Genomic DNA, 19,383 nt, shown 5'->3' with positions numbered 1-19,383 from the left:
ACGTCATATCCAACAAGCTAGCGATTAACACAAAGAAATGCGAAATATTGGTCCTACAGAATCTGAATGGTGGTGGCGTGTCAAACAGAAAAAATATAAAATGGTCCTTAGGTCAAGAAACGCTTCAAATCTCTCAAACTGTCAAATATCTTGGGATGACAATAAGTTCTACTATAAATGACGGGCCCTGGCTTGCGGAAACCAAATGGAAATGTAACCAACTAGCAAGCCAGGCATTAATAATTCATAAGAAGTTTGGTAAATTTTCTTGTCCTTTTATCATCAGAAGGTCATCCCGGTTGTGACTTACGGGGCAGAAAACACCCTTGGTTGTCCACATGAGACCTGGGCCACCTTAAAAGAAAATCTCTGGACCAAGGTACTATCCCTTCCTAGGGGTGTGAAGACGTCCTGTATAAGGTATGAGCTTGCATTAATATCGATACAGGCAAGAATATGTTGGAGTCTGTTGAATCTTTATAGAAAGAACTGTACTCGTGCGCAGATTCCACAATTCGAGATCTTTCATGACGACTTACCCGCTAACTCCAAAATTGTTAATATGTGGTTAAACAGATGTGAGGCAATTTAAAAAAAAATATGACATCAAAGCCGACATGCTCCAGGAGAACCCGGAAGCAGCCAAGCTTAAAATATGGCGTTTAGACTGGGATGAAACCTGTGTGGAGAGATCGGCTGCCCGTCGAATGAGCGACGCACCACTAGAGGCACGTGCGTTTAATACTCTCCTGATCTATGTCGCACTATTTCCCGATCCGCAGACACGTCAACTTTTTATGCTGTTCAGACTGAACATGTTTAAAACCGCTGATCGGCTTCGGCTGTGGAAAGGTTATGATCATTTGACACCTGAATGTAGGCTGTGCTTTTGTACAAAGGAATCACTTAAACATTTTGAGCTATTTTGTACTAAATTAAGATCTGAGAGGACAATTCATCTGGGTCCCTGGAGCCTAAACCATCCATCCTTGTGTGCAGACGAATAGTGGAAGCTGATGTTTCAAGGAACTGATGTGAAACTAATATTCCTGTTAACACGGCTGTTGAAAATAATTGAAACACGTTTGACATCAACAGAAGAAATTCCCCTCCCAAACAGTAATGTTGACTAAAATAACATATGTTGATGTTAGACGTGTGAGATATTGATATGGATGGCCTATTGGAATTTGTTTGTTTGTTGGAGTTTGTGATATGACATATGCTAATACGTGGGTGTTTATGTTGTACATATTTTAAAGGTTTGTAAAAACCAATAAAACATTTTTAAAAAAATGTGTTTATTCAATTCACCGCTACCCTTCCATAAGCAGGGCACCCAACACTGTTTTGGCTTTCTCCTTCCATTATTAAATGCATGCGTTCATCTCAGTGCTTTGGCCTTCTTCTCTGTCTACAAAAGACAGTTGGGACTATCAGTGTTGTGGCCTTATCTTACACCTACTAAATGCGCCCAGGATTCCCAGGGGGTAGGCCTTCTCCGACACCTACAAAATGCCACCTAGAATTTCGAAGGGGTAAACTAGGTCTAACTTTGTGGGTGTTTCTGGATGATTGAGTTTCTACTGGATTCAACCTTGAATCTATGTAAATGCAGGTGTGTACAAAATGTGGGCAATCAATTGTTGGTATTTGAACTGACCGGAGCAGTTGAGGCTTATTTGGGAAGGCAACTGTAGCTAGGACAGTGTAGCTTAGAGTACAATTAAATTGCCAATAGAGCTTTGGGAAAGTTAGGGATTTGGGGTAGAATTTTGGATAGTCTGGTGCACATAATTTGTGGGTGTGTGTGGGGGAATTGTGGGTGGTGGGAAGTACACCCCACATGCATTTTGTAGGTAGAGAAGACCAAAGCCCAGAGAACACCATGTTCTTTTTGTTGGCATTGGAGAAAGCCAACACTCTGAAAGTCCCACACATATGTAGTAGGTAGAGGAGAAGGCCAAAACACTGAAATCCCTGCATGCATTTTGTAGACGTTGGATAAACTCAAAGCGCTGAGGACCTCATGTGCATTTAGCAGGCGAAGAAGGACAAAACACTTAGAGCTCAATGTGTATTTAGTAGGTGTATGAGAAAGAAAAGCACACAGAAACCCATGTGCATTTAGTAGGTAGTAGCAAAGTCCATGGTATTCAGAACCCGATGTGCATTCATTAGACATACTTGTGGAAAAGCCTGTGTAAACGGGATGATCTGCGTAAAGTAAGAACTGTGCAGAGTGTGAACATATGTGGTGTATTTTAACGTAATTTATGTTTATAGAAAACAAATGTGTAAAGGCTCTTGTTCCTTTTACGTGGAGGAGTTGTAACCTTAAACAAAAGCTCACAGAATCCATTGAAAATTGAACATAGTACATACAGCCAATTGTTACGTGTTTTGGACTCAAATATATAATGTTGAGGGATGTCGGAATATTACAATTCTTGTGCAGCAATTGAAGTCAAATAAAGTTTAAAACGATTTAATGCATACCAAGAAATATTACAATTAATAATTACATAATGCATAAGTAAATTTAAAAAAGTAATGTATTTTGTTAGAGAAATATCAAATGAATTTCTGTTTATATATTTTCTTAATGTATGCAACTTCAAGTATGCTATTTAAAAAAAATTTCACTGTCTTGGGGCCTTTTCTGCAACTAATTGTATGCTATTAATGTTGAAATACACATTTTGTTTGCTTGGAAGATAAACTTGAAGTCTTATTGTTCTATGCGTAAGGCATCAGCTCCCTCTAACAGTGATAACATGAAATACACATTTTGTTTGCCTGGAAGAGGAACATGAAGTCTTAATGTTGTATATGTAAGGCAACAGCTCCCTCTAGTGGTGATAGCAGGTTAAGTGGGGAAGTGGGCAACACGGGCTGGGACAAGCATACATCTGGCCTTTTATTAGATAGTATGATGTATGGAATTTAGAAAGTGCTGACCAAGCAGGAAGCAACAGAGTACTGTACAAAGGGGGCGCAGCCATGGGTAGCAGGGTAGAGTACGGTGCAAGGGTAGTCGAGGAGCTGGGATGGATGTTGGAGAAGGCCGAAGCACTATGAATCCATTTGCATTTAGCAAACAGAGGAACTCATGTGCATTTTATTTGTGTAGGAGAAGGGTGAACCATGGACAAGCCCTCATGCAATTTGTAGGCAAAGATGACCAAGTCACTAAGTACAATCGACAGTTCCATCCCTGCTGGATTCCTGTCTCACCGGGTTCCCTCACTTCTCTTCTTCTCTTCTTTTGAGTTTCTTTTGTATCTTCTTTTCTATGCCCTCCTCAATTGCTATTTCAATAATGAATCGCCCTTCTGGTCCTTTAAGATCATACTTTGATGTTTATGAAACCTTATTATCTCTGTTATTTTCTTACTCCAGTTCACTGTTTGTTGCTTGAGACTTTAACATTCACATTTCTTAATCAGGCTCTTCTCTATGTCCCCTGTTATTCTCTATTTCAGCATAGAATATTTCCTTGGTTCCCTTCCCACTGACTCGTATGAAGAGAGGTACTCTTGGTCTTATTTTTATTTTATCTGATATCGCTACTGTAGCTTCTGTACAGACTCACATGGTCCCCTGGACTGACCACCCAGTGCTTTCTTCTTTCTTTTCCTTCCTTTGCTGCCTTCTACTTTTCTCTGGCGCGATATTCGTATTCTTAATCCTTCTGTTCTTAAACATTCATCTCCTTGCTATGATTCATCATGTCCTCCTGATGGCATCATAAATGACTCTGCCCCTGCTGTCCTTTCATCTCTTTGTGTATTATGTCATGTGTAAGTCTTTATTCCCAAGGGCAAACCTCCACATGCTTGACTGTCTGCTTCTCTGAAACAATCGAGAACTTGTCTACGTAGGGCTGAATGGAAATGGCTGAAAAAATGAAGTGAAGCCAATCTCCAAGCACATTCTTCTATCCATCACTCTCTTTCTACGTCTTTAACCAAGGCCAATTACTTTAATTCTCTTAGTCAATCACTGGCAACTTCTTCTAGATTATTATTTTCTACCCTCAATAAACGTTTGGCTCCACCTTTATCTCACCATTTCTTACACCTTACTCATGATTATAATGACTTTTCATTTTTTTCTTATCTAAAGGACATGATATTTGATCATCATGCTGGGTCTTCTCTCCTTCTCCCCCACCTTGCCCTTCCATGACTGTAAAGTCAATGAATTCTTTGCTGCTTCCTACTCTATCTTCTTTAGGTATTTTGGGAAGGGCTCTTCAGTGGTTTTCTTCTTATCTTTCAAGTGGTTCCTTTGGGGTTTCCTGGGAATATTCTTCATTCCATTCCTTTCCTCTTTCCTTTGGAGGTTCACAGGGTTCTGTCCTTGGTTCCCTCTTTTTCACCTTTTATACTTTTATACTTCGCTGCTGGCTTCTTTAAGTTCTCCTCGTGGTTATCAGGCACACATTTATGCTGACGACACCCACATTTTCTTTTTCTTCTTCATTTTGATGACAGTATCCATCCACATCTGTATGCTTGTCTCCTGGCTCTTAACAATTGTTTCACCTCACGTTTCTTTTGTCTTAACCTGAGGAAAACTGACACTTTTTTTTTGCTTCTACTTCTATTATTTCACTTGCTATTTATTTTCCCCCTTTTAGTCTTTCAGTCACTACTCATGTTGTTAACTTTGGTTTTTATTTTTGATTCTGCCTTTTCTCTTCAAAACCAAATTACCACCATTATACAATCTTGCTGCGTCTAACTTTATGATATAAAGAGAATTCAACATCTTCTTAATTTTTCTTCTACTAAACCGTTACTACCAACTTGTGTACCTTCTCGACTCAACTATTTTCTGCTCTCTATATATTGGTCTTCCAGCTTATGCTCTGTTCTCATTATGCAGTTAGATTATTGTTTGGATAGCAGTACTCTTCAAAGATATCACTTTTTCTGCTTGAACTTCGTTGGCTTCCAACTAGATCAAGATTTCAATTTCATTTTCTTCCTCTTGTTTTTAAATGTGTTCATGCCTTGGCTTCTGATAATTTGGCTTCTTTAGTTTCTTTATATCACCCGCCATAGGGTTCTACGTTCTTCATCTCAATGTTTTCTTTCTGTTCCTCGTCTTACTGTGTTTCTTCGCATTTTCATTCTTTCCAATTACCTGCCCCTAAACTATGGAATTCCCTTCCATTTGATCTTCTTCTAACCTTGTTCTTTTTAAGAAACATCTTAAACGTCAACTTTTGCAGTCTACTTTTCCCTGTCAGCTTTTTGAGTGCCTCATGACTTTTCATTCTCTTCATGCTTAAATTGTCATTTACTCTTTTTTTTGCTGGGTTAATTATGTGCACTACCTTGGATAGAGGCACTATATAAATTCTACAAGTAAATAAATACACTCAACTAGGAAACATTTAAACAAAGTGAAATGCATCCCTCTTTGACCTTTGGAACACAATCCCAAGATGTGATACTCTTGAGCAAAGAAACCTGTGCCACTCTGTATTCTTATAGCCATGGGTTAACATTCCATAACACCATACACTGAAGTAGGAAACACCTTACAAAAAACACTCTTGCATGTTTGCCCCAGAAAAAAATGTTTTTAGATAATACGGATTGTGACTAAGCCAGTTTGCTGCATTCACTATTATCTAGGCATTTGCCCCACTTTAAACACTGGTTAAAGTATTAGATATTCTGTCCCTGTCACATCAAAAAGAGAGGTAAATAAAGATGAAGCCATCTGAAATGCTACATTAAGGGAAATGTGGTACAGGACAAGATCCCAATGCGTCATATACACAAGTGAGAAATATGGCACATTGGGAACAGAAGTAAATTGCCCTGAGCACTATAACCCTTGGCAAGAGAGTTGCTATAACTAGGGGATATTATACATTGAAAGTTATTTCTTTTTTTTACATGACTGGAAAATTAAATTAAGGGGTGAACCTATCTATGCTACGTCAGAAACATCAGAACCCCGTATGGGATGTATGCCATCCTGGCAAGATCTGCCACAGTCTAGGTTACATAAGGAAACAACTTGAACAGTTCCAAACTAATTATCTTCCAGAAGGAGCAATTCCACAAGACTGCAGAAAAAAAGATTCATCTAATGATGTCAGAATATAAAAAAGCCAAACGATTTGGAAAGTAGAGGAATGGAGAAAAGAAGTGCCTATGAGGCTGTAAAAAAGGAAGACAGGTGTAACCACATATACATTAAGATAAGGTGTACAGACTATACCATCAGTATTGTTGAAAACCAATGCTCCTGACACTGTGAAAGGGACTATAGCAAAACAGAATTCTATATGAAGCACCCCATTAATGTGCATGTGTTTAATAGCTAACATGTGCCACGCCAGGAACACATCTGCATGCTTCCCAAGCCGATCACTAGCGTCCAGAGCACAGAAAGTCCTGACCATGAAGTACATCAAAAACACACTCGACAACATTGTTCCAAATCCACAGCCTACCTGCAATAGGTCCAGAAAGGACACTAATGATATTACAACAATGGACTCACAAACCCGTTGGCAAGCGTGTCCCCCCAAAAAAAACGTGTGATTCTCGAAATAAAGCATGCAATAGTATGGTGCCCCCTAATACTAGTACTAAAGAAGTGCAACAGAAAATGGAACGCATGTGAATGAAAAACTACAACACACTCTAAAGCACAATTGTAACAGCACCTGCATCACTGTATGATAAGGATATTCACAGCAAACTATGAGTGATTCACAAGAGGGTGCCATCCCCATCGCAGGAAGTATGCAGTGCCATCAGCTCAAATAAAACTATCAAATCTCTTTGAACCACAGGAAATATGATGATCAGACAAGATAAGGACCATGCAACACTTTTATCAAAGGTAGCACACCTGAACTCATTCACTCGCATCACCAGAACCAGACAATAAACTCATTACAGTTAGTAACCATTCAGGCTCTCCAGCAGACCCCTCCCCAACAGACATGTCCAATACCATTCTTTTGTGGCGAATTCCAGCTTGCAAGTTCAAGAATTGCTTCAACTTGCCCTTCCCGCACCAAGTGATAGTTTCATAAAATGTCACGCCACTTTCCATCAATCTTTTAATGAAGACCAGCTAGGTAAATCCATAAAATCCAATAAACGCATTCCCTATATCCAACATTCCCCACCTGGCCTCCTGCCATTACTAATGAAAGTAGTCTTCTACCAGCCCCTAGAGTACCGTGAACAAACCACAAACTGTATCGATCATAGATAGAATTGAGACTGTTCAGAGGAAGAGGAGGGGTCCTATTGTCCATAAGGGATAACCTTGATCCCTGATCCTTGCTTCCTGACCCAGACAGTCCTTGATCCCTGATCCTAAAGAATATATCCACTCCAATGCTATAAGCAAGCACACAATCCTTGAGCGAAGGCTGTAACAAATAGGCCTGATCCCCAGCCCTCCAATGGATGATTTTCATCCTCTCGCGACAAGGCAGAGAACTTGTTCCTACTCACAATTCGATCAACCCCATGCAGGATCATTTAAGAAGACAAACTGACATGCTGTAACTACACATCGTTTTCATGCTCAAAGGTGAGAATCAACACATTAAAAAGTGCATACTGGTATCCCAGGTACAGCTTTTCTATGTGTTTATAAAACTATAGTATTAATGAACGGATATACCCCCAAATGCTAGGCAAAGCTTTATTTATTTATTTATTATTGCAATTGTAGCAGCGCACTGAACCCTCAGGTAGCTAGGCGCTAGTTACATTAGGGAAAGTGGGAAGCGGGTGTACAGGTAAAGGTAAACACGGAAAGCAGGAGGTGTACATTCAAGACGTTCAATAGTGATAGTGTCTTGGGTCCGAGGAGCTCAAGCGGAAAGCCAAGTTTTCAAGTTTCTCTGAAAGGTCCAATAGGAAGGTTCCTTTCTCAGGAACGTGGGGAGATTGTTCCACAGCTTGGCGGCGACGACAGGGAAGCTTGTGCCTCCTGCAGTTTGGTGATTGAAGCTAGGCACTTTGAGCAAGTGGTCATGTGAGAAGCTTAGTGGGTGAGAGGGGGTGTATTTTCCCACGCGCTGAGAAAGGTAGGCCAGTGCAGTTTCGGAGAGGGACTTGTGAATGATGAAGAGGATCTTGAAGTTGATTCGCTCTCGGATCAGAAGCCAATGGGGGTCTTTTCTGGCTTCTGAGATGTGAGCGTGTGTGGTAAGGCCGAGGCCAGCTCGGATGACATTGTTTTGGATGATTTGTAGCTTCTTCAGGTTGCGTTCTGAAGTGCCAGCAAAGAGGGCGTTGCAGTAGTCCAACTTGGCCCCGGGCAATTGTGAGGTGATTGGGTACGGACAGGAAAGGTTTACTGGCATTGATCAGTTTGGCTGTGTGGGCGGCAGAGTGCCGCCCAAACATGCAAGTGCTGCCCATGTGCTGGTGCAGCATCACAGGACCAGACACACCACCTAAGCCCTGTGCTGCTTTATATATCAAGGTCATCCATTAAATGATCAATTACAGTTCAATAAGCTCAGCTCAGCATCACATAACCAAGTGCAGACTGACACACCCATCTTATGCCATTGTATACCTGTTGCACCTTCAGATTCCCAGGCGCAACTTCATGCACAATTATAGACAAGATATGAGCAGATTATCCCCCAAAATATCGAGGTAATGCCATCTTACACCAGGTGAAGCAATCACATGTACAGCCACGGCCTTCACTTTCCAAGGCACATGTAACCCATCGCATGCCCATCTTGTTCACATACCCAGGTGCAGTAAATATGTGCAATGGCGCTTTTTTCCTTCTTTGCGCGCCACCTCCGGTACGATTTCAGAAAGTACTAGAAAGGACGGAAACCTCAGCTTTCAAACATGCATATGGATTAGACACTAGCTGATGGATCACTTGGATTCCGTTGATCATCTTCGCTTCACCACTCGCTGAAACTGCACTGGTTACCTGGCCACCCTCTGATCTCTGGCCCAGGTCCCCTCCCCCGCCAGTCGCACACCTGCAATGCCTTCTTGGCAACCCCGGCACTTGGGGACTGTTTTCTGTATCCCTACAGTTTTACTACCAGCACTTGACACCTGATGTCGGCACTTACCCATGCACTTTCCACCAGCTGGCCGTACTTTACTTATTGTTTATTATTCCTTATCCCATGTACTGCACTTTCCCCACTCCCCCTTCCCATGCACTTGCGTGATCTGAATGACACCTGGCCTAGTAGGATCGTTGTCTGTCTTCCCTCTGTTCCCCCCTTGGCTCGTCGCACCTTGAAATACTTGTGTATGGGCGTGTTATAAATGACATATATCATATCATATCCCCCTACCTTTATTGTACACACTTGAAAGCAGGCGCACCAACATGAGCACTACACAAAAACTATTCATGGAGGGGAGGGGGCCAAAGAAAACAGGGTTCTTGCTGAGGGTGCCTTCTTGGGTCCAATCACGAGAGCGCAGAGCAGTCTTTGGTTCTGGCTGGCACAGGGAATAGGGCAGATGTTCTGATGCCCCTGGTAACAGGCTGGTGATTAAGGAAAGTCAGTGCTGCAGCTCTGGGGTGAGCGATGGCCCAGCACCCCCAGCCTCTTTGTGCAGATGATAGGAAGATTGTGACTGTACATGCTTGAGGCTCTGCACTGATGTGTATCATCTCCTGGCACAGACAGGGCATCTGAGTGGCAGGGAACAAGGAGACAGCAGCTTCTGTTATCTCCTGTGAGCCTGCAAAAACAAAGAGGTGATGGCTGGAAGGTTTAGAATGAATCTTAACCACTGGCATTGCTCTGGGCAACCCTCCAGACCACCGTTCTTCGCCTGCCAAGCCATTACAGAAGGGGAAAGACCATATGCAAATCAGGCTTGGCCCCACCCCAAAAGGGGCAGTCCAGCCTGAACTGCTAGGTCACATCCCTTCTGCACAAGACCACAAGCAACCCCAAAGATGTTTCGCTCTTTTTGGGGCTCATCAGTGAGGAGTAGCTTGGGTCTCTAGGCCCAGCAGGCACGGGACCCACGTCTGGGCATACCCGTTCCACTCGGGGTGACAAAGCAAAAACAAAGAGGTGATGGCTGGCATGCAATTTGGATGAGCTGAAGAGCACTCGGGGTGACAAAGCAAAAACAAAGAGGTGATGGCTGGCATGCAATTTGGATGAGCTGAAGAGGAGTGAGGGACTGATGGCAAAGTAGAGAGTGCAGTTGACAGATGTCTGAATCCTATGCTGGTGGAGGAGACAGCAATGTGACCGATGCCTACAGCCGTGCCCCGTGGCAGCCCCAGCCAGGAGCAGTAGCGTCGCCACAATAATTGAATCCCAATATCTGTACAAATTCCCCAAAGCACCCCACCTATAGTGAGCTGCTCTGGAAGTGGCAACTCTCAAGAGTGACAAACAATTGTGGAAGGACAGAGGCTCGTTCTGGTCCGACTATGAGATATGCTGGGAACATCAGAAACAAAACTTGACAAGATGGCTATGAGACTTTCTGATTAGGAAATTCACAATAAAGTAATGGCCGACAAGTTAAACATTTAGAAGCCTCAATGATGTGGGTTACTGAGATACAGGAGAGGTTTTCAAACTTGCAACTCTGTGCAGCAAAGACTAGGACTCAACTGCAAATGATGGTAGAAAGGGTGGAGAATGGTGCGCAGGTGAGAAATGTGTGAGTCCCACAATTACCCGAATGGCAACAGAGTAGCCATCCAAAGAGGGGCATCATAAAAATGTTGAGTAACTTGGTGGTATTTCAACATCAGGGAGATTCTGCCTTTGATTAAAGCAGACAGATGTCCTTCTAGGGTCAAAGCGTTAGTCAGGTCAACGTGGTGGCACTCTACTGCGATATTGAGAAACTGATGCCAGAGACTTGATCCTGAGAAGAACAGTCTTGAGCTGGACAGTGACATGATCCTCCTGGTTCCTGATGTTGGCGGGTACCCCGAATATGGGGCAAGTTCTTCGAGGAGTCCAGAGGAAACTGATGGAGATGGGGATGGAGGCATCCTTACTAAATTAAAAGTGGTGCATCAGGGTAAACAAAACATGTTTTGGAGGGTGGCTGCAGTGGAACATTTCTTAGAAAACATGGTTCCAGTCGTTCAAGAACACTATGGCCTGGGATGAAGTCATTTTTACAGACACTTCTTCTCGCCTCTCTGTGCTATCGTTCCCCACCTCCCCCACACTTATTAGGGTGCCCATTAAAATGGGAATGGGCGTGTAGGTGTTAGAAGTAAATATTTTTTTTGTTTCAATCATTTATTATTAATTATTTAATAATAATAGCAAATGACAGAAACGATTAGATCAATATATCAGTAGGTATATCATAAACAAAAAGTGATGAAGAGAAAAATGTATAGTGATAAAATGGAGAAGAGACCATCTAGAATGAGAGAATAACAACAGTACGGTGTGCATACAGCAGGCAACGAGATGAATGATCTAATCATCATATGAAGATTGTGAAGGACAGGCACGGGGTAAACAAACTGAAGACGAACAGAGAGTGGAGGGATAAGAGGGCGAGGGAGCCATTCAAAACAGAGGTACGTTTCAAGACAGGCCATGTGGGAGTATCATTGAAATACGGTGGAGGTATTCCTTGCTGGGCAGGGCAGTGTTGGATGAATGTAGGTTTCTTGAATTCATTGTTTTATTATGTTTTCTACTGATTGGTGTTTTCTATTTTCTCAATAAAAATATTTGGACCGAAAAAAACTATTCATGAAAGACTAGGATGCTGCTGGAAGTAGGGACCAGGATGCTGCTGGAAGTAGGGACCAGGATGCTGCTGGAAGTAGGGACCAGGATGCTGCTGGCAGTAGGGACCAGGATGCTGCTGGCAGTAGGGACCAGGATGCTGCTGGGAGTAGGGACCAGGATGCTTCTGGGAGTAGGGACCAGGATGCTGCTGGCAGACCAGGATGCTGCTGGCAGTAGGGACCAGGATGCTGCTGGGAGTAGGGACCGGGAGTAGGGACCAGGATGCTGCTGGGAGTAGGGACCAGGATGCTGCTGGCAGTAGGGACCAGGATGCTGCTGGGAGTAGGGACCAGGATGCTGCTGGCAGTAGGGACTAGGATGCTGCTGGCAGTAGGGACCAGGATGCTGCTGGGAGTAGGGACCAGGATGCTGCTGGCAGTAGGGACCAGGATGCTGCTGGCATTAGGGACCAGGATGCTTCTGGGAGTAGGGACCAGGATGCTGCTGGCATTAGGGACCAGGATGCTTCTGGGAGTAGGGACCAGGTTGCTGCTGGGAGTAGGCTTCAGTTGGAAGGCGGGCATAGGCTTCCTTCTGATGGGAATTGTGTACCCTTGTCAGGTGGCACGAGAGCAGTGTTTTTGCATTTATTTGTATTTATTCAATTTTTTAAATGATTTCGACAAAGCAAAGCTAAAAAATAAAACGGTACAATAATATGAGACACACATCGGGTGAAATACAAAGAAATCATTGTAAGGAAAGTAAATGCGTTTTCAAAGAAGAGAGTAATGTGGGTGAAGAGGATGACGGTGGGCAGTTAACTGCGGATTTTGTCTTCATTCATTTTTGCATTGATTAATTGTCTCTCTATTCCAAATGCTTTGATGTATGTCTATATTTTTAGTTTTTTGAGTATTCTCACCAACTGATTTTTTAACCTCTTTTGAATAAAACGGACTGCTGTTAAGTTGTCAGCCCTCGGCCTGCGCGCGCGGGGGCTGGCAGAATGCTGGTAGGCCGCACGGCCTGTTGCGCAGCTCCAGCGGGAGCCGAAGGATTACTGTTAAGTTGTCAGCCCTCGGCCTGCGCGCGCGGGGGCTGGCAGAATGCTGGTAGGCCGCACGGCCTGTTGCGCAGCTCCAGCGGGAGCAGAAGGATTACACACCCACACCGGTTGCTGGTCGGCCCCGGAACTGCCTCCCGAACGCGGGGGCGGGGCTTTTATTTAGGACGCCCTGCGTCACCGCGTAGCGGGACGCAGGGCGGAACTAAATAAAAGCCCCGCCCCCGCGTTCGGGAGGCAGTTCCGGGGGATACCAAACGTGATATCCAGGTTGATACACGCATCTTATCAAAATAACTATATATTGAATGATGAATTATTCTATTCACTGCGTGGACTGTATTTACCTTTTTAGATTTTTGACCCCCACCACAGCTGTCCATCGGGGCACCCTTATTCGTAAATACAGTGGACGGTTATAGGTAAGGAGTTCAAATGCCTGGGGGCTGGAAAAGAATAGAAGCAAAAACTCAAAGGCGCACAAGGGGGAGGGGGGGAGGTAGGAACTGTTAGAAGGAAAAGAGTTAGAGAGCATGATGAACAAGCGCGACATAGAAAGAAACAAATGAAACAAGATAAGGGGGAGGAAGCCCATGCATGCATTTAAAGAGAACGTACACGAATTGCAAAAGGAGGCGAGATTTGAAAGGGAGCGAGGAAATAGAAGGAAGAGAGCTGAAAGAAGGAAGACACTGTGGATCGAAGAGTTGAAAATCAAACGTAGAGGAGCAAGTCGGTTAGGCGGGGATGCCAATCAGAAGGGCAGAACAATAATCAAGTGGATCAAATAAATATAAGGGCACAGATGAGATGTTTAGAGGCTTGGAACGAGAGGAACTGGCAGGCTTTCCATATATTGAAGAGCTGTAGACAGCAGGAATGAGCAGTGTGAGAGGAAAAGGTGACCCCAAGATTGTGAGCGTGTTGGGATATGGAAATGAGTCAAGGAGGAAATGAGATAGTAGAGGCGGGAAGAGCGGGCCACTTGAATTCTACAATACCAAGACCATCACAGTTCTCGGCCCTACGTAGAGCCAGAACGTTGTCACGGTTGTCTACCAGGCCGCTGCTCCAGGCTGCTGATGTCCCGGGTGCATAATCCTGTGACACGGAGTTGGTGCTATGGTTAACGAGGTAGGTATGGGGAGAAGGAAGTAAAAGGTGATCGGCGAGTCTGATGCTATGGGAGAATCTTGGAGAGGAGGGAGGGAACAGCGGAGAGCTATTCTTTCAAAAGGCAATGTTTGGCAAGAGGGCACCTTTCGATTGCTCTTTTTCTACCATGTTTCATGATGTTTACTACCTGAGACCTACTCAGGGGCAGCGCTAGCCCCTGGCTTGGGGGGAATTAAGACCTCCATCTTTGGGGAGTTTGCAGACAGCAGGCTGCACTCTGATGCGATCCACAGCACGGGACTCTGATGGGAAAGGGGTGCTAAAACTATCAACAGTCAACAACACGAAGCAGCAGTAAAAGTCCAGCGGCAGAGGACAAAAGCCTGTCCAGGCAATATCATTATACCCATTAGGATAGAGCCAAAGGCTTAACTGCTGGGCGCAGCTTATAGATGGTCCACTCATCCAATGATTAGCATCACCTTGTTAAAACTAATAGCCTCTGAATTGGCATGAAAGAGGAATCTAATGGACCAGAGGAAGGCATATGAGATATTCACAGGGGCAGTTCACCCATAATGGGTGAGTGCGCTCTGAACCCCCAGTACCCTCATCCATTCTGCAGGACATGCAGCTTAAATTGTCTCAGGGCATTGTGGTTTCTCTTTGACAGTTTTTGTGTTCCACAGCGCCCATGTTCAATGGACTGTGCTAGGCTGGGGACGTTTTTGCCTCCCCATCCTTGCATGGCCCATTGGGGAAGCAGGCTGGGGAACTGCACCTCTGAATGTGCTTGGGGGGGGGTCTCATGTGCCTCCTAGCGCATTCAGATGGCTGGGGCAGTGCTTCAGGGGCATTCTGCCTTCTGCGCGCATGTGCAGGAATCAGAAGGGGCTTTTTGCTTGCTGGTTCCTGTTTGTGCTGAGGCTTACAGGGAGCCAACAGAGGTGATAAGTATCTGGACTGGGGAAGAAGGTAAGATTATGTTTAAAGCTTAATGTGTGTATGTATGCATATGTAATAAGTGACTATATGATGTATGGTGTGCATGTGAATGAGTGAGTGCATGGTGTATGGGTGCACGTGTTAATGAGCAAATAAATGTTGTGTGAATGTGTGTGTGCGCTTGTGTTTGTTATGCCGGGGCACTGATTTTGGCTGGCAAAGTGGAGGGAGTGCAGCATTCTTTTACTGGACATCTATGATACAGCAAGCATGATACATGTTGTTACGTAGATAGACTGCCATTTTAATGCAGTCAGTCTAGCAAATTCTTACTGTGGCATTGTCACATCTATAATAAAGCAAGCATGATGAGTGTTATTACATGGCTGCACTGGCATTTTTGTGCAGACAGTCTAGACTTTTCTTACTGTGGCATGATGTTTTTTACTGAGCATCTATGATTTTTTTAAAGCATGTTAAGCTTTTTTACATGACTTGACTGACATTTTGATTCAGCCAGTCTAGCCATTTCTTACTTTGGCATGGAATTTTCTAATGGGTGTCTATGATAAAGCAAGCATGTTAAGTGTTATTATGTGGTTAGATTAGCATTTTGGTGCAGCTAATCTAGTAATTTCTTACTATGGCATTTCATTTTGTATTGGGCATCTTATCTATAAAGCTGAATGTATGTATGTATGTGTGTGTGTGTATGTTTGCCCCGCTATACAAATCCACACCGTTGAACCCACGTCTACCAAATTTTTCATGGATTCCTCACTTGTCTCGACCAAGATTATAGTCTATGTTTTGGATGCAAAAATCGTATGAAAAAACCTTTGTGTGTGTGTGTGTGTTTGGCCGGCTATACAAATCCACATCGTTGAACGCACTTCTACCAAATTTTGCATGGATTCCTCATTTGACTGGGGCAAGATTGTAGTCTATGATTGGTTGCCAAAGAAAAGTGCACTGTAGTCACCCGGATTCAAAAATATTTACTCCGTAGTCACCCCGATTCACTACAGTAGGTACTAGAAGGAGGCAAAATTGAGAAAAGTGTCAAATCTGGGAAATGGCAAAGTTACAGTTTACTTAAGTTTACTTCATGAGAAGAGGGCACAATCAATCAATCTTTGCTGGATATATTATCAAATGTGCTGGAGCCATTAAGTGACTGAAACATGCCTCCCAAAAAACGAACATCTTTTGGAAAAAGCTCCATCTGATGCAAAGTGAAAATCAATAAGGCTATAGCAGACCCCCGCGTGCATGTCGGCGACAGAGACGGGCAACGCTGGCTGGTACCACTATCTATAATAAAGCAAGCATGATAAATGTTATTATGTGGCTAGACCAGTATTTTGGTGCAGCTAGTCTAGCCATTTCTTACTATGGCATGACATTTTCTACTAGGCATCTATGAAACAGGAAACATGATCGGGGTTATTATGTGTCCAAACTAACGATGTTGCTGCAGCCGGTTTGGACATGCTTTCTTATTGTTTCCAGGCATTTGTAATTGAAAAGCCAAACATAAATATGTTCTTATGTGGGGCTACCAGCATTTATTGGTAAAGCCAGCTTGAACCTGTTTTCTTATAGTATCATTGATGGCACTGTGCACAAAGCAAACATGAGCATGTGCTTATATGGGAATACTGGCAAACAGAAGTGCAGCCAGCCTGGAAATGCATGGAAAGGCTTTTGGAAAATAATTTGGCAATTGATCCTGTGCACTGTTGGTGACTTATATATATTGTTTATTTTATGATATTGCAAAATGTTTGGCTTTTTACCAATTTTTCCACAGATGTGTGCTGAATATTGCACCATTTAACCCATTATTCAAACAATGTCCACGGGGGAGAAGCCCTCTGAACTTCCCATGGATGGTTCGGGCTCCCTGTCTACTTTCGGTCACTCTTGCATTTTTGTAACAAATATGTACGCCTCTCTAATTAAAAAAATTCACTAATCGCCAATGGATATTCAGCCTCCTGGGCTCAGAAGAAAGGGGCTCGGCAGCCCAATGGGTTGATTGCCCCACTCATAAACAGCTTTAAAAACTGTCCTCTACCCCCTCAAAATTTTGAGACGGTCTCTGCACCAGGGTGTAATTTACCACTAAACGATCTGTTTCACACTCCTTCCTGCTAGACTACACTCTCAGAAAGCATGATGTATTGTTTTGGTTGGACCTAAAAAATACAATTATGTGTTTATGACACGCCAGCAACAGTTCGATTTAGATCTGACCAGGAGTATGTGGCTGAGGCCTTGAGCCTTCCAACAACTTGGAAATAGCTAAGCCCCCAAACAATCCTATCATCCTAGATTCCCTATACTTATCAAGAAACACTACTTGCAAAATGTGATTCTTTTTATTTTATTTTCTTTTAATTGAAAGTTGATTTAATCAAGTAAAACTTGATTTTTCAACATAAAATCTACATAACATGTTTAAGGATAAGAAAATGAAAACACAAATCATATACATATACACAATATTACATGATCAGCTGTGAGTTGAAATATACATATTCATAATTTTAAAAAAGGAGAGAAAAGAAAAACCAGTTATATAAAATACAGGTAACAGATGTATAACCTAAAGCTTATCTGGTGAGCTCCTTAGATGTGACTTAATGTACTCACTTTGCCTTTAAGCCCCAAGCTATACATAAAATTCAATATGGCATATATGACCATTTTTAGATGACTGTGAAATAGCAGATTCCAACAACGTGTTTGAGACACAGTCATATACCCAGAAAACAGATGTTCAAAATACACAGTTCTTTTCGCTCACAAGCTAGGGCATTCAATGCATAAATGCTGCATTGTTTCTGTGGCAAGTTGACAAAACCGACACCGTACATCATTTTTTAATATAATTCCGCGGGCACACAGAATTTCCTTTGTGGGCCAGATATTGAGTCGGAATCTTAGGTAATCATCCCGTTGTCGGGAATGTGGGAACATGATTAAATAACTTTCTGTTTCCCCATAGCGTTTTAAGGCAAACAGGTTATTCTTTAATTTTTGGCATAGGAGACATGCAGACCTTGTTTTTATCCAGTCGTCCTCCCATATCCGTTTTTTCGCCGTATCGGGATTTCCTAGCAATAATGCCAAAGAAAAAACGATATTGGTGATGATTTTTTCGGCCTTTTTTTCTCCAGGATATCGCAAATGCATCATCAGATCTTAAAAGGTATGCTGCAATCAGTCCTAACAAACCAGGTTGATTGACACTCAGTATACACTTACGATACAACGAGCATAGCTTCCATTTATAGATGGAATAAAGAGACAGAAGTCCTAGCTCATGTCTCAAGATGCAAATGGGTTCCGACAATGGGAGGTTTAAAGCATGCTTCCAATAGCAACCCTCTAGTATTGCCCAATATTAATATGATGTACCCAAGACGGCCTCCGAGTCGTACAGAATTACTGGAATACATTTTGTCTATAATAGACCAATAATGGTGTTATTGAGAATTTACAGTATTTACTCCTAATGAGTCTACTTTGCGAGATGGCGGTTGTAAATTGCTGCCTTAAATGCTGATGGTTAGCGTGCTTATCTGGTGAATTACTTATATAGACTCCCAAGTAAATATAGGAGGAAACTGAAATAGGATTAACATCTTGTAACGGCCATCTATATATGGCATTCCGTTGTTTACTTTTGCCTAATTGCATGACCTTTGTTTTGCTTAGATTAAGAGTAATACAGTTCCTCTTGGTATATGTGTCCAAAGTACACAAAAGTGCACCTAACCCCATGGGAGTCTTTGAGAAAAGCATATTGTCAGCATAAAGCAGGTACTTTACATCGACTCCATTCATTTTTGTTGAATCTGCCACAATTTTACTGAAATCTATACCAATATCTGAAATAAAAAAGGTAAATAAAGCTGAGGCTAGCAGACAACCTTGTTTCAACCCACACGCGCTCTTAATAGGGTCGGACAGAAGACCATCGCTGGATAATTTAATTTGAATAGAGGTATCTGTGTGTAGATCAGTAAGCCACTTAACAATTGACCACGGTCATTTTTTATCCATCAATTTTTTAAAAAGGAGTTCTAAGGTACAGCGTCAAACGCCATTTTAAAATCTATGAAGGCTGTATAGAGTGGCTGCTGTTGTTGGAGAGCCTTCTGGATAATACTTCTGAGAGTGATAGTATTTACAGTCGTCCCATTACCTGGCAAGAACCCAGTCTGAAACAAGTCTCGAAACATGTTTACATCCAGCCAAGTGTTAAATCTATTCAAAACCAACTGTGCAAAAAATGTTCCCGGGCAATCCAGGAGCGCTATAGGGCGGTAGGCAGCTGGATCATCGCAATTTCCTTTTTTAAATATGGGTAGGATGATAGACTTCCTCCATGAATCAGGGATAACACCTGTCATAAGTATTTGATTAAATATCTGATAGAGGATCCTAGCCCACTCCTTTGGATGATATTTGAGCGTACCATTATGAAGACCATCCGGGCCTACCGCCCTAGAGCGACTCACAT

The sequence above is a fragment of the Ambystoma mexicanum genome, chromosome 12, assembly GCF_040938575.1.
Source record: "Ambystoma mexicanum isolate Mex_15411 chromosome 12, UKY_AmexF1_1, whole genome shotgun sequence".
Taxonomy (NCBI): domain Eukaryota; kingdom Metazoa; phylum Chordata; class Amphibia; order Caudata; family Ambystomatidae; genus Ambystoma; species Ambystoma mexicanum.
The sequence above is the reverse complement of the archived record's forward strand: the minus strand, read 5'-3'. Positions refer to the sequence as shown.